The following is a 13,467-nucleotide window of genomic DNA, read 5'->3' on the forward strand; positions in this document are numbered from 1 at the left end:
TTTCAACTCGTTAGATTAGGTAGAAAACAGAAAGTTTTCTTAAAATAACCCTCACCCACCAGGGTTTCCCCTTGGTGGCATGCTACATCATAGGGTTCTTCCCGTCCCGCTGCGGAACGGGCGTGCTCCAACCTACGAATATGTGGGAGCACTGTGATCATATACTATGAAGTATGGGGAGGTATAAGAGTGGAAGGGTCTAATTTTAGATAGAAAATGTTTTTTGTGAGTGACTCTCCATGCTGTCGTTCATGAATTCCAGGCCATGAGCTGAGCAGATAGAAAGCAAGGGAAGTTAAAAAACAGAATGAGATTTCCTTAACTGTAGGCATTAGTTAACATATATCTGTATATAATGCTATATTTACATGTGGGTGTCGTGTTTTGTTATATTTGGCTGCTTAATTTGCTAAAACTCGACAGGCATCAAAGTATGACTGCATGATTAACAGTTAAATAAATGTGAAAATATACAATTTTACAGCTCTGTTTATCTTCAAAATACAAAATAAATATGGATGAATACAGATCTAAATGTTAAAAAAATATATATATATAAAACCAGGAGCCCTAAGTGTAATGCACCCTGCCTTTGGGCTCTACATTCCCCTTGTAGCGGTGACATACATATACCACATGTGGTGCACTCTTGCATTGCACACAGGTTTTGGGATACGTTGTGTTTTCGGAATAGTTTTCACCATTTCAAGCAACCTGCAATAGCAGTCTGCACGCAGTTTGTGTGTGTGTCCCTTTGGGTAGCATAATACATGCTGCAGCCCTTAGGGACCCTCTTTAGCACCCATGCCCTGGGTTCTAGGGGTACCCTTTACCAACACGGGCGCTAAAGTCCTTGCCAATTGGGTTACTATTACCATTTGTAACATTTTAGGGAAGGGCACTGGCACCTGGTTGGCAGGGACCCAGTGCACTTCCAATCAAAAGCGTCAGTACCAATGAGCAAAACATGGGGGTGACCATGTCAAAAAGAGGCACTTTCCTTCAAACACAAACTACGATGCTCAGTAATATTTTCCCAAGTGCAGGAGTTCAATGTCCCCATTGTGTGTACTCCTATATTGTGTGGGGACCGCTATTCAAGCGAGGCCTCCGTCCCCGAGCAATGTGCAAAGTGCCACGTCCACCCTCTTAAAGGACTTCTTTGTTATGAAGAACGGATTATACAGCGTGGCCTGGCCTGATAATACTACTTTTCCAGTAGGCCTTGTCCATCTGAAACCACCTCAGTACAATCTGAGAGTTATTTTAACAAGTTGGTGTCATTGTTTACAATATAGACGCTCAAATATCGAAACCCATCCCTTGTTCCTTGGGGGTCACAAAGAGGGTCCCACTTCTTTAACATATATAAGGTTGAATCATTTATCTCGAATTATTTTATTCCTGAAGTATCTGCCGAATACTTTGACTCTCTGTAACAACCGTGGAATCTGCGAATTAGGTCCCAACACATGATTTTTTTTTATTTTTTAAATAGTTCCAACTTTTATTTACGTGGATAGATGTAAGGCATATTCCACCGAAGTTAGCTTAGCAGAATCAACTCTGAACACAAAGCATACCAATTACATAAGCGGAAGTCAATCAGGTGAAAAGAACACTCTCAAACCCGCCTCCCCAACTAGTTGAGCTAAACCCACAGTCAGGACCCAAGCTCTCCCAGCCAGATACCCCATGCAGCGGGGAGATATAGATTTCGGAGTAGCATTAGATTTGTTATTCTGAATGCCAAAAACGCGCAGAGCGCTACAGCCCAACAATTAGTACAAAGGCAATCATTAATCATTAACATAATTCCAAGTTTACAGAGGCTTTCATCATTTTTATCCCAAGCAGTAAATCATCTGATAGGAGTGCGATTGGGTATATTCGTGAGCCCTTGTATCTTCTCACTGTAGGGCGTAAGTCTCCGCTTCAGCCCAGATTGTAACACTGCTCTTCCATTTTACCCAGTGAGGGTGTCCCTGGTGCCTTCCCCTGCCATGTTTGCTAACAGCAAAGCAAGGTGAATAAACCTAGTTGCAGCTTTAGTCTTCTTAGGTCTTTTCACAAATCCCAAAATACAACAATACGTTTTAGGCGCAAAAAGTGGGGGGGATCGAAATTCTCCACTCTCGCCCCCAAGTTTTGGAACTCTCTACCAGTCCACCTCCGATCCTCTTCTGAATACTCTTACTTCCGGAAGGCGCTAAAAACTTTTTTGTTCCTACAAGCCTTCCCACTATATACCTCGTCACTCCCGCCAGACTTTTTCCTGCTCTCTAAACGGTTCAGCATTCTATAGCGCCAAGAAACCGCCTGGTGAACGTGCGCTTTATAAATGTTTTTAAACTTAAACTTAAACCCTCAAAGTTAGCCAGGTCCTTTCTCCCAGTGCATTGGACCAAAACATTCGCAGTCTTCAACCAATAAGGCTGCAGAGGGGGGAGGCTCTGCATTATATGTTTAAAATCCTCGTTTTCATCATGGCCCTCTGCTGCAGGATCCCGGTTATTCTCTTGGAATGTATGCGGCGTCAAGTAAACGCTTATAAAACTTGACAGGAACCCCATCCGAGCCAGGGGTTTTACTCACTGTAATTCTAATAGGGTCCCTCTAATTCCATGCTCCGTGATGGGCTGCTCCGGCTGTGCATCCTTAAGGGGAGTTAAATGAGGCAAAGTAATCTTAAAGAGGAAGCCTGAGATCACCTCCTGCATGGGGGGAGGGGGACGAACCTCTGATAGTAATTGTAAAAATCTGAATTAATGTCCCCCTGCATGTGTACCGTTAAATCTGACCCTCTTTTGCCGCCATTACTGGACTTCAGCCCATGCAGGTGGACCAGCCAGGCTAGAATCCTGCCCTGTATTTTTAGGTCTCACTGAGTCAGCGAGCATGCGCTGCTCGGAGAGACTTTAGTGCGGGCTTTAAAAAATGCTACCGCCGGCTACAGCTTGAAGTGCATGGGCACGGGTGCGCCCTTCAGCAGAGGCGCCATATGGCGTGATTACTGCTGCGCGCGCACCACTCGCGCACATGCACTGTAAGCTGTGGCCGGCGGTAGCATTTTTAGCTTGCTAATCGCGGCACCGGTGCTTTACTTTTACCATTAAAAGTAAAGCGCCGGTGCTGCGATAATAGCAAAAGTAAAGAAATAGAAACAAACATCTATTTCTTTACTTTTGCTATAATCGCGGCACCCGCGCTTTACTTTTAATGTTAAAAGTAAAGCAACGGTGCCGCGATTAGCAAGAAAACAAGCATTGGCATAGCCAATAGGTCTCGTCTTTGGGACCATATAAGTGTTTAGCCATGCAACTGTTGCATAAATAAATACTTATAAGGTCCCAAAAGCGAGACCTATTGGCTATGCCAATGCTTGTTAGACTTTGTGTGGGGTTTGGACCAACTGGAGTTATATTCCAAACTCTTCAAGCGTTCAAGTACCCCCCGTCTTTTACTTTATCCAGTGCTTAATTTGTAAAATAAGTGCCAGGTCTCTGACCAGGAGGCCACTGCAGCTTGCACCACCCCTCGCCCGTCATCGCTGCTAAAACAACTACTAACTATCTCTCTCACCTGCAAGTGCGACAGTTCAGATTATTCCAGGCCCCCAAAGTTAAAGGAATGCTCAGGAGGCAGGTATTAGTAATTTTTAAAGTATATTGTATTCATAAACAACGTTTTTCTGCTTATCTCTTAATTAGATGAGCAGCCCCACCATGTGGCAGACTGTCATAAGTGCAGTATTGGCAAGTAAGGGCCGGTGCATAGCACAGGAACCACCGGGTCAAATTAATCACTGACTTTATCTGGTATTAGCGGCGCCTTTTCCTCTATAATACAGACGAATTTCTACTACAGCCGTAAGAGTGAAGTCTCAACCTGGGGACATCAGTCTTGATAGTTTTGGGAGCATAGGTTGTGTCATACAAACCACCCCCAAGGCTCTCAAGATGGTTACCTTGAGAGCCTTCCGTTTGGGGGGGCGAGGATGTGCCTGCATTTAAGGTAAAGTAATTCTTTACCTCCCCTAGGTGCATCATGGAAGATGTCATCTTCCATCGGAGAAGGTTGTAGTTCCCAAGTAGGGATAAGCTCAGAAAGTCTACCCGGTTAATACAGATCTCTAAAGAGTTGCAGTCAGATGTTGTCTTTCTTACTTTTGTGACATTCGAAGCCTAACCTTGTTGTGTCTGTAGTGTACAACAGACTTCCAAGTCTGACATGTAGCGCATGTGGGGTAGAGTACAACGAATAGTGTTTCATGTCTGGATTTATAACCCACCAGGAATCTGCTAGAGCCCAATGTTGCCACCAGTCTAGTAACGCATTAGCATAATCTATGACTGGAGATTGTGGAAAGGGGCGGATGCAGTTGTAATCCCCTCCCAGATCCAAGCACTTCCCACCCAGCTAGATAAAATATAAAGAGCGTGGCCGAATAAAGTCTGATGCTGCACATTGGAAGCATGAATGCTGCCAAGAACAACTGGTAATTCAGCCACTGTGCCCATCACCAGGGTGTATCTGCCATTAGAGTCTAGAAGAGCAGTGTAAGCCTCTAAGGGAATCCCTGGATGATCGTACACTGCTGCCCTTCTGGAATTAACAATACCCGCCTGCAGTCCTTCATCTACCTTGAAGCCTTTCACCTTCAATGACATTTAGATGCATCCCTTGCAAGGGAACTATGTGGACCCCTCTCCTCTCAAGCATTGAGTAAACACTGTCGAGTGTGCTAGGAGAGCCCATGCCTCGGATATTCCAGGTTTGAACTTTAAAGTTACCATAACAAGACAGGTGTAGATTTATGGGTGAAAGCGATCATCTGTGTCCTACTTAAAGACCATCTGAACACACAATGGAACTATGGCCTCGTAATGTGCCCAGGAGGCATGGTCCTGACAAAGTGCTACCTTTTTAACTACTCCCACCCCCAACTCAATTCCCAACTCCAGCCCCCCCATGCATATTGAAAACAGGACCTGTCCAAACAGCAACGGAAAAACGTAGTTTACGTTATATTACAGGTGCGAGGACACCCACTGCAGCTCAAAGACACCAGGCAGTAACCGGGGTGTGGGGGGGGGGGACAGTGCCCTGTGACCAGCACAACTGTGCTCACACTGTCTCATAAACGCACCTATGGTAGGTCCAGCTTGGTTCTCAACTGTGCACTAAATCAAACAAGGGTCAGGACCCACGTCCTGAAACTGAGGTAGATCAGAGAGGGGCCCCTGCAGGGGCCACACAATGACCTGTGGAACCCATCGGAAGAGCACCTCCTCCGGCCCACACCGAGGGCTGACTTGTAAACCAGCTGAACCTCTGGAGAGGTACAGCATCAGAAACATCAAAGCACGGCTTGTAAAATTATGAGTTATGCTGAAGGTAAAGCATAAACCTGAATATAGGGTACGTATAACCAACACATTTCATGATAATACATCATCAGCAGTTTGTGGTGTGATCACTAGCAGGGGACATAAGTTGCTGGACATCATGAGCTCAATCTGGATTGCACGCTGAGCTCACGGCTTCATTTAATAGTGTGCGCATGTTGATATCCTCAAGAGTGGCAGCCTCCTTCAATGCAGCCCTCATTCTTCATGCGATTGCCTTGGCATGATACTTGTTCAGGTGTTTAATTGCCGTTCAGATCAATGCTTTATAAGTCGCTAGCGGGGAAGACGCTGGGATGGTGCCTGACTGCTGACAATGTTGTAGCGTTGTGCCAACCAGGCCCAGGCATTAGGAGGGGTCCAAGAAAATGTGCTAGCTGATCCACAGTGATTTTAAGTTTGGTGGAAAAGATGAGGGCATATTTGGACATAGCTCTCTGTTTCTTCTTTATGGACATGAAAGAGGCCCTCCGGTGTTGTACAGTCCAGGAAGATCATCACCTTGGAGGCCTCAAAGGCCTAGGAGCCCTTCTTCTTGGCAGCTTGCTGTATGGTGGTGTCTCTGTCCCTATAGTTCAGTATTGTTAACCACTGTGGGTCTAGGCAGCACCCCTGGAGGGGGTTCTGGAACGCTGTTTGCATGCTCAACTGTGAAATAGGAGGGAAGACCTTGGGGAGAAACTAGGGATTTGAGCCAGGATAAATGTAGTTGCATTAGAGCCTTCAGCATTCTCCAGTGGACCTCCTATATGTGGGTTATTTCTAGTAGCTCTCCTAGCTAGGGAGCAGGTCCTTGTGCCAGCTCCCCCTGCCACAGTTCTCCTGTCTAGCTTGCCCGCAGACCGTCTGCTGCCTACCTGCTGCCCTCTGTTTGTGCCACCTCTGCTCATTTCTTGCTCTGTTTTTCCTTTTTCTACCTGTTTTTCTGCCCACTGTTTTGCCTTTTCTGCTCATTTTTCTGCCCTCTAATTTGCCTTTTCTCCTAGTTTTTCTGCTCTGTCTTGCCTTTCCTGCTCATTTTCTGATCTCTGTTTTCACTTCTCTGCTTGTTTTTCTGCTCTCTGTTTTTCTGCCCTCTGTTTTCCTTTCCTGTCCTCTGTTTTGCCCTGTTCTGTTCTGTTTTGCTTTTTCTGCCTGTTTTCTGCCCTTTATTTGGCCTCTTTCTGCTGGTTTCTTCTCCCTTCCCGCTATTTCTCTCCTTCTTCCTCCCGCCCTTTTCCCTTTTTCCTCCTACCGCCACCCAGCACCCCGCACTCCCCCCAGAACCTACTTAATGGTGGCAGCAGCGCAACCCAATTGAGCATGTCTCGAGTCAGCTCCCCCTGTGACAGTTCTCCTATCCAGCTTTCCCATAGTCCGCTACACCCTGCTGCCTGTCTACCTGCTGCCTCCTCTGCTCGTTTCTTGCTCTGTTTTACCTTTATTTGCTTGTTTTTCTGCCCTCTGTTTTGCATTTTCTGCCCTCTGTTTAGCCTTTCCTGCTTGTGTTTCTGCTCTGTTTTGCCTTTTCAGCTCATTTTGCTGCCCTCTGTTTTGCCTTTCCTATTCATTTTTCTGCCCTCTTCTGCTCTGTTTTGCCTTTTCTGCTCGTTTTTTGCTCTCTATTTGCCTTTTTCTAGAAACAGCTGCTACCGGATCCAGGTGGTGGGGCTGGGGGGAGACAAAAAAAAGAGTAAAAAAAACCACTTACCTGAAAATGGACGACCGCCGCCTCTCCTCAGTCCTCTTCTTCCTGTCTCTGGTCCAGCAGCAGGAAGCAGAGGAAGCACCAGGGCTCCCATGCTCCCCTAGGCCAATCATGATGCTGCAATGAAGCGTTGTGATTGGTCTTAGCACCATGGTTCAGCACCCAGACGGGGACAGAGAGCCTGTGCATGTTCTTTACCAGGCTGCGTAATGCAGCCTGGTGGGGAAAATGCATAGTGCGCAGGGCTGTTTGTCTGGGCCAAGAGGGCCCGCCTAGCAGTCATGGGCACTTAGGGAGTGATATGTTATTATCATTTTATTTTTCCTTTTGTTCAGTGGGGCGACGCTTCTCCGCCTTAGTGGAGGAGCCACCACTGCCTTTTTCTGCTAGTTTCTTTCACCTGCCAGCATTGCAATTTTTCCTTCAACAAAGGGCCGCCAGTCGGCCCTGCATCCCTCACCACTTCTGCCAAGAAGAGCACTAACAACCCGGAACCGCCCCAGTCCATCCTGCTCAGTGCTCGTTCCCTCTGCAAGCATGTCACGGAAATCTGGGACACCACCCTCTCTCCTAACATTATCTTTATCACTGAAACATGGCTCAACCCCTCCTCAAACCCCCACTTCGCCACCGAAACACCCAACGGCTACAAGATGATACACGAGACCGAACCCAAAAATATGGCGGGGGCATCGCCATCATATTTAAGGAAACCATCTGATGCATTGCCACCAACGATGACCCAAAACCGCTCATGGAACACCTAAACTTCCAACTACAGACCGATGTCAAAACTATGATAAAAAGGCACCCTCAAATCCAGAACCCCGGGACACGACTGGCTTTTTGCGACACCATCTTCAACCTCATCGCTACCCTAGCCATCGACTCCTACCACAACGTCCTACTCGGCGACCTAAATTTCCATGTCGACGACCCCAACTTCGCCAACTCCACCACCCTCCTGGAGAACCTGAATAACATCTGCCTCACCCAACTGGTTTCCGAACCCACGCACAAAGCCAAACACACACTCGACTCCATTTTCACCTCAAGCGACAGAATCAAATTCAGCCATGTCACAGAACTCATTTGGACTGACCACGCCATCATTCATTTAACCATCACCAGTGCTCAGCACACCATCCCCCAGCATCACAAATCCTCCCACTGCAGCTGGGGCAAGGTAACGGAGACACAGTGGACACAGCACCTCAGTGCCCCACCCAACACTGAAGCTTCATCAGACCTTGACCAGGCCATCCAGAACTTCTCTGCATGGATCACCAAATGCCCGGCAGAGCCACCCCGATGAAACCAGCAAAAACCAACACAGCCTGAAAGCAAGCCAGCTGGTATACCCCTGAGCTCATAACCACCAAGCACAACTGTTACTGACTCAAGAAACAATGGGGCAATACAAAGAACCCCTCCAACAGAGCCGCTCACAAAGCAGCCCTCAGCAACTACCACCGGTACATCAAGGAACCCAAGAGAACAGCCATCACAGCCCGTGTCGATATAGTGGCCAACCACATGAAAGAACTCTTCAAAATAGTCTAGGAATTCTCCAACCCAGCAGGCACAGAGAACACAATGCGACCCTCCGAAGAACTCTGCAACACCTTCTCGGACTAAATCTACAGAAAGATTGCCAACATCTACAACAACTTAGACCCCCAACTTACCACTCTCAACCTCAATAGCCGAGTCCAACCAGCACACACCAGCCGAATGATCACCACTTGGTCTCCGCTCATCACTAAGACCACCACGGCCATCATGTTATCCATTCACTCCGGGGCACCCACCGATCCCTGTCCCCACCTTCTTTTCAACCTTGGAACTGACACTAGTAGCAGGGAACTCACCAGCATCATCAACACCTCCATCAATACAACAGCCTTCCTATACAGTTGGAAACACGTAGCTGTCAGACCCCTCCTAAAGAAACCCTCTGCAGACCCCAGCGAAATCAAAGATTATCAACCGATCTCCCTGCTCCCCTACCTGGCCAAAGTACTCGAGAAGGCCATCAACAAACAGCTTACTGAATACCTGGAACAAAGCCACCTAGTTTATGCCTCCTAATCAGGATTCCATGCCAACCACACCACTGAGACCGCCCTGGTCGTTGCCACAGGCAACATCAGAACCTTCTTTGACCTCGGAGAGACTGTGGCGCAGATCCTCCTCAACCTCTTTGCTGCATTCGACACCATTCCTACCACACCCTCATCAACAGACCCTACAACATTGGCATTCAGCTGGAATACCTCTTTCCGCACAGGATGCACACAGACCCTCCAGCTGCCTCCCTTCACCTCCGAGCCTAAGGACATCTTATGCGGTGTAAACCAAGGTTCATTCTCCAGCCCGAGCTAGACATAATCAGATCCCACTGCCGCAATATAATTTCATACACAGGCGACACTTAACTCTTCCTCTCACTCCCCAAAGACCCCTCTACCACCTGAATCAACTTCTGCGACACCATGGCCAACGTACACAACTGCATGAGAGACAACTGCCTTAAACTCAACTCCGACAAGACAGAAGTACTGATCTTCGGTAAGAACACTACCATATGGGACCAAAGCTGGTGGCCAGCAGAACTTGGACAAACACCCACACCTACAGACCATGTATATAAACTAGTCATGATCCTAGACAGCGAACCGTTCACAAAACAAGTCAATGCAGTCTCTTTCTCCTGCTTCCACATTCTTTGCACGCTCCATAGAATCTTCAAATGGATCCCAGTCAACATCAGAAAGACCGTCACTCAGGCCCTCGTCACCAGCCACCTCGACTACGACAATGCTCTCTATGCCGGCATCTCCACCCAGCTCCTCAAAAGACTCCAGACCATACAGAATACCGCAGCCAGACTTACCCCAGACCCACATCACACCCGCCTCAGAAACCTCCACTGGCTCCCCATCCAGATGTGATGCCAGTTAAAGGAGTGGCCTACATCAACGAATGACTGAACTTTCATCCACTTACAAGACACCTTCGCTCCTCTGCACTAGCCATTGCGCACACCCCCTGCATTCGTCGCAGCCACAGTTGGGGATGCTCCTTCACCTACATCACCGACAAGACCTGGAACGACCTACCCCTCCACATTTGAACAGCACCCTCATTGGCGGACTTCAGGAAGAAACTCAAGTCCTGGGTCTTCAACAGAGGCTTCACACCCACAGCACCCAGATACCCCTAGGGGTGGCAGTGATGTCCTATACAAATGCTGATTGATTGATTGATAGCTCTCCCTTCTGCATCCTCAACCTGTGCCTCGAGGAACCTCACCCGATCTGTCAGATCCTGTATCTGCAGAGTCCCGTCTGAGGCCTGCAGGAGCAGGCCTTGTGAGACACTTTCATCATGCCGCACCTTCTCTTTCAGCTTACATTGGTCCTCTCTCAGCAACCCGAGATAAATGGTCACAGTATCAAGTTTGCTCTGAAGTGCATGGCTGGTGTGTGTAATGCGGAGCAACCCCATCAGAGGTGTGGGAAGGGGACAAGGAGTCTTCACCCACAACACCTTAGACCAGCAAAGGGGCCTCAGGCTTCATTTTAGCTCCATAAGCCATTTTGTGTATCCTTTTAGTCCTGCTAATTGGAGCCACGAAGGTGAATGTACAGTTCAATAGGAGGTGAGGCTATGACAACGGCCCAGCGGGGTTATCAAAGGTGGCCCCATGGAGGTAAGAGTAGGATGAGCCCTTGCATGTCTCCATGAATGCTGCCCCTCCTCCAGTAGTTGCCGTAGAAAGGGGCCTGTGATGTACCACCAGCCCTGATCATTCACCCGGGACAGACCTTGATCACCCAGCTCACTAGCAGCGTTGTCTGCCGCAGTGAAATGGTGTTTCACCGAGACAATCTCTGTGATGGTCAGCCTACCTTGCACCCAGCTGCCCTTAGAGGAGGGTTGCTTAGGCGGCAAGGGTAGGCATGAGCAGTAGGACGAGGAGACAGGCCACGGACTTGAAGACAGTCCTTTCACTGGACTGCTGACGATGCAGGGGGTGTCACCTCAATCCACGATGTAGCCCCCAACCACCCCTAGGAAGGAAGAACAGCAGTTATTCACGTATTGATCTAGAATTCCCCCCTCCACCTCTGCGCTTTTCAAATAACCAGAGAAATACAATTTCCTGTAACTGGACGTGGACTGGACTCTCCTGTTGGCCTCTGTCAGCCTCCAAGGGCCTCTCCTCAGATCCTGGGGCTTTAGAAATGTACTCCTGCGGTGGATTGGAACTTCAAGGACTAAAGACAGAAGGCAAAATCTTTGACCAGGACAAACCTGGCTAGTGAATCCGACCTGCACTCCAATGAGGCCAGCGTCAAATTGCTCCCAGGTCCTGTTCTTCCGTGACTATTGACTATCAATGGCACTTAGTGATTCTTTGTGAAACTTAAAAAATTCATACCTCCTGTTCCTCTTGTTTGTTTTTTGTTATTTGTGTGTTATTTTCTTTACTAAGTTTGACTCTATTTTTATAATTTGTTTTGGGATTTTTATTGTTTTGGATTTCGACTTTATTACTGTTTGGGTGCATCATAAATACTTTACACGTTGCCCCTAAATTAAGCCTGTCTGCTCCCTGCCCTGTTAATCTCAGGTCTATTTGGTGAGGTAAGTCTTTTACCTTGACAGGGATTCTGATTATTACTTGGGGTGGGTACTGACACTCGCCAACTAACAGCACGATTTCTCACAGTGATAATAAAAGCAGGTTTGTTTTACTTTGTCAGTTAAAAGCACCTGTCTCAGTTATGGTGAACAATCACAACTAGATTTCAGCTTCTGTGAGGCTCACTATAATGTGGATTACAGCATCCTTTCTCTTCCCTAATCTCATGAGTGTTACGTGCCCGTTTTGCCTCGTGTGGAGCTATGTGACAAGTCGGGTCGTCATACGTCATACTGGCTTTATTTACCATGTGCTAATTTCGGCTCACTACTGTGATAAAGTTCCCGATGAGTCCTGTGGTCCTTGGACCCTATTGCCGGCAGAGGGCGCATTCTGTCCATAATTACTGTCCTAAGCAGAGCCTACCTTGAAGTGTGTGTTCAGGAGCTCTCCTGCGGGGCGGGCCGGGCTCTGAAAGTTGCCGCGGAGAGGAGGCAGACTGTCAGGGAGAGCCCGGGGGCACAGGTCCACCGATCCCAGAGAGGGAGTCGCACAGAGAACCGTGAGGCGGAGCGGCGCACTCTCTTCAAGCTGCAGCACAGAAGCATGAGCAGCGGGATAGCATAGCTCCACACAGGGCGCGGACTGCAGGCTTATACCGGTGAGTAGTACCCGGCTCCGGGCACCCGCTGGCCGCTCTCACCCGGGCTGGAGCGTGCGGCTCTGCGTGGGGGCGGAGAAGTGTGACAGGCAACTCAGCGTGGAGCTTTAAAAGTGTGATATGTAGGTAATCGAGCGTGAAGGTGTAAATGTAACGTGCGGCTACTCAAGGTGGAGGTTTACTAAAGTGACATGCCGCCGCTTACTCGCCGTGAAGGAATAGAAGTGAGATAGTTCACAAGTGTGACACGCAACTACTTACGCTACCTTGCAGGTTTAAAAGCGTGACATCCTGCTACAGCGAATCAAGGCTCACAAGTGTGACATGGCTGTACTCCTGTGTGAAGGATCAGAACTGAGATATGCAGCGTCTCAGCCTGAACGGGGTTCACAAGTGTGGCTTGCAGGTACTTCCTCCGTGTGAAGGATCATATCCAGCCCCACAGCGTGAAGGTGTACCGGTGTCAGGCGCGCAACACCCATTGGACTCACAGGGCTTCAGCCCCCCCCCCCCCCCCCCCCTCGTGTGAGGCAGCCCGGGATGAGACAGGTTCCGGGCACACACACAGCCGCACCCGAGCACTTCACAGGTCTTTAAAAGACCATTTGCATGTTAATGAGGCCTCGCTGTTGTTTCACCCCTTCTACGAGCCCCTGCAGCTCCAATCTGCCTACTGCTTAAAGTTCAGCCCCCCCCCCCCCGAAATTTTTGCTCAGCCCCCCCCCCCCCCCCGAAATTTGGCTCTAGTTGCGCCTCTGACCGGTGTGACACACGCAACTACTTACGCACCTTGCAGGTTTAAAAGCGTGACATCCTGCTATTGAGAATGAAAGCTCACAAGCGTGACATGGCTGTACTCATGTGTGAAGGATCAGAACTTATATGCAGCGTCTCAGCCTGAACGGGGTTCACAAGTGTGGCTTGCAGGTACTTCCTCCGTGTGAAGGATCATAATCAGCCCCTCAGCGTGGTGTACAAGTGTGACATCTCCGTTCAGAGCGCAGGTCTAAAAGCGCGCCGGCAGCACGGAGTTTTAAAAGTGTGACGACATGCGGCTATT

The 13,467-nt window shown here is 48.6% G+C and overlaps 1 protein-coding gene across 1 annotated transcript in view; it reads left to right on the forward strand.

Moving 5' to 3' along the window:
• Window positions 1-12,202: 12,202 nt before the first annotated feature.
• The window catches only part of DAPK2 (death associated protein kinase 2), a 409,280-nt gene continuing 408,015 nt past the window's right edge, over window positions 12,203-13,467 (forward strand). Inside the window, exon 1 of the mRNA XM_085643726.1 lies at window positions 12,203-12,407. The gene's annotated coding sequence lies outside the window, so the exon portion shown is untranslated. The remainder of the gene's footprint in view (window positions 12,408-13,467) is intronic.

Source organism: Triturus cristatus, chromosome 3_1, assembly GCF_964204655.1.
Source record: "Triturus cristatus chromosome 3_1, aTriCri1.1, whole genome shotgun sequence".
In the NCBI taxonomy this organism is placed as follows: domain Eukaryota; kingdom Metazoa; phylum Chordata; class Amphibia; order Caudata; family Salamandridae; genus Triturus; species Triturus cristatus.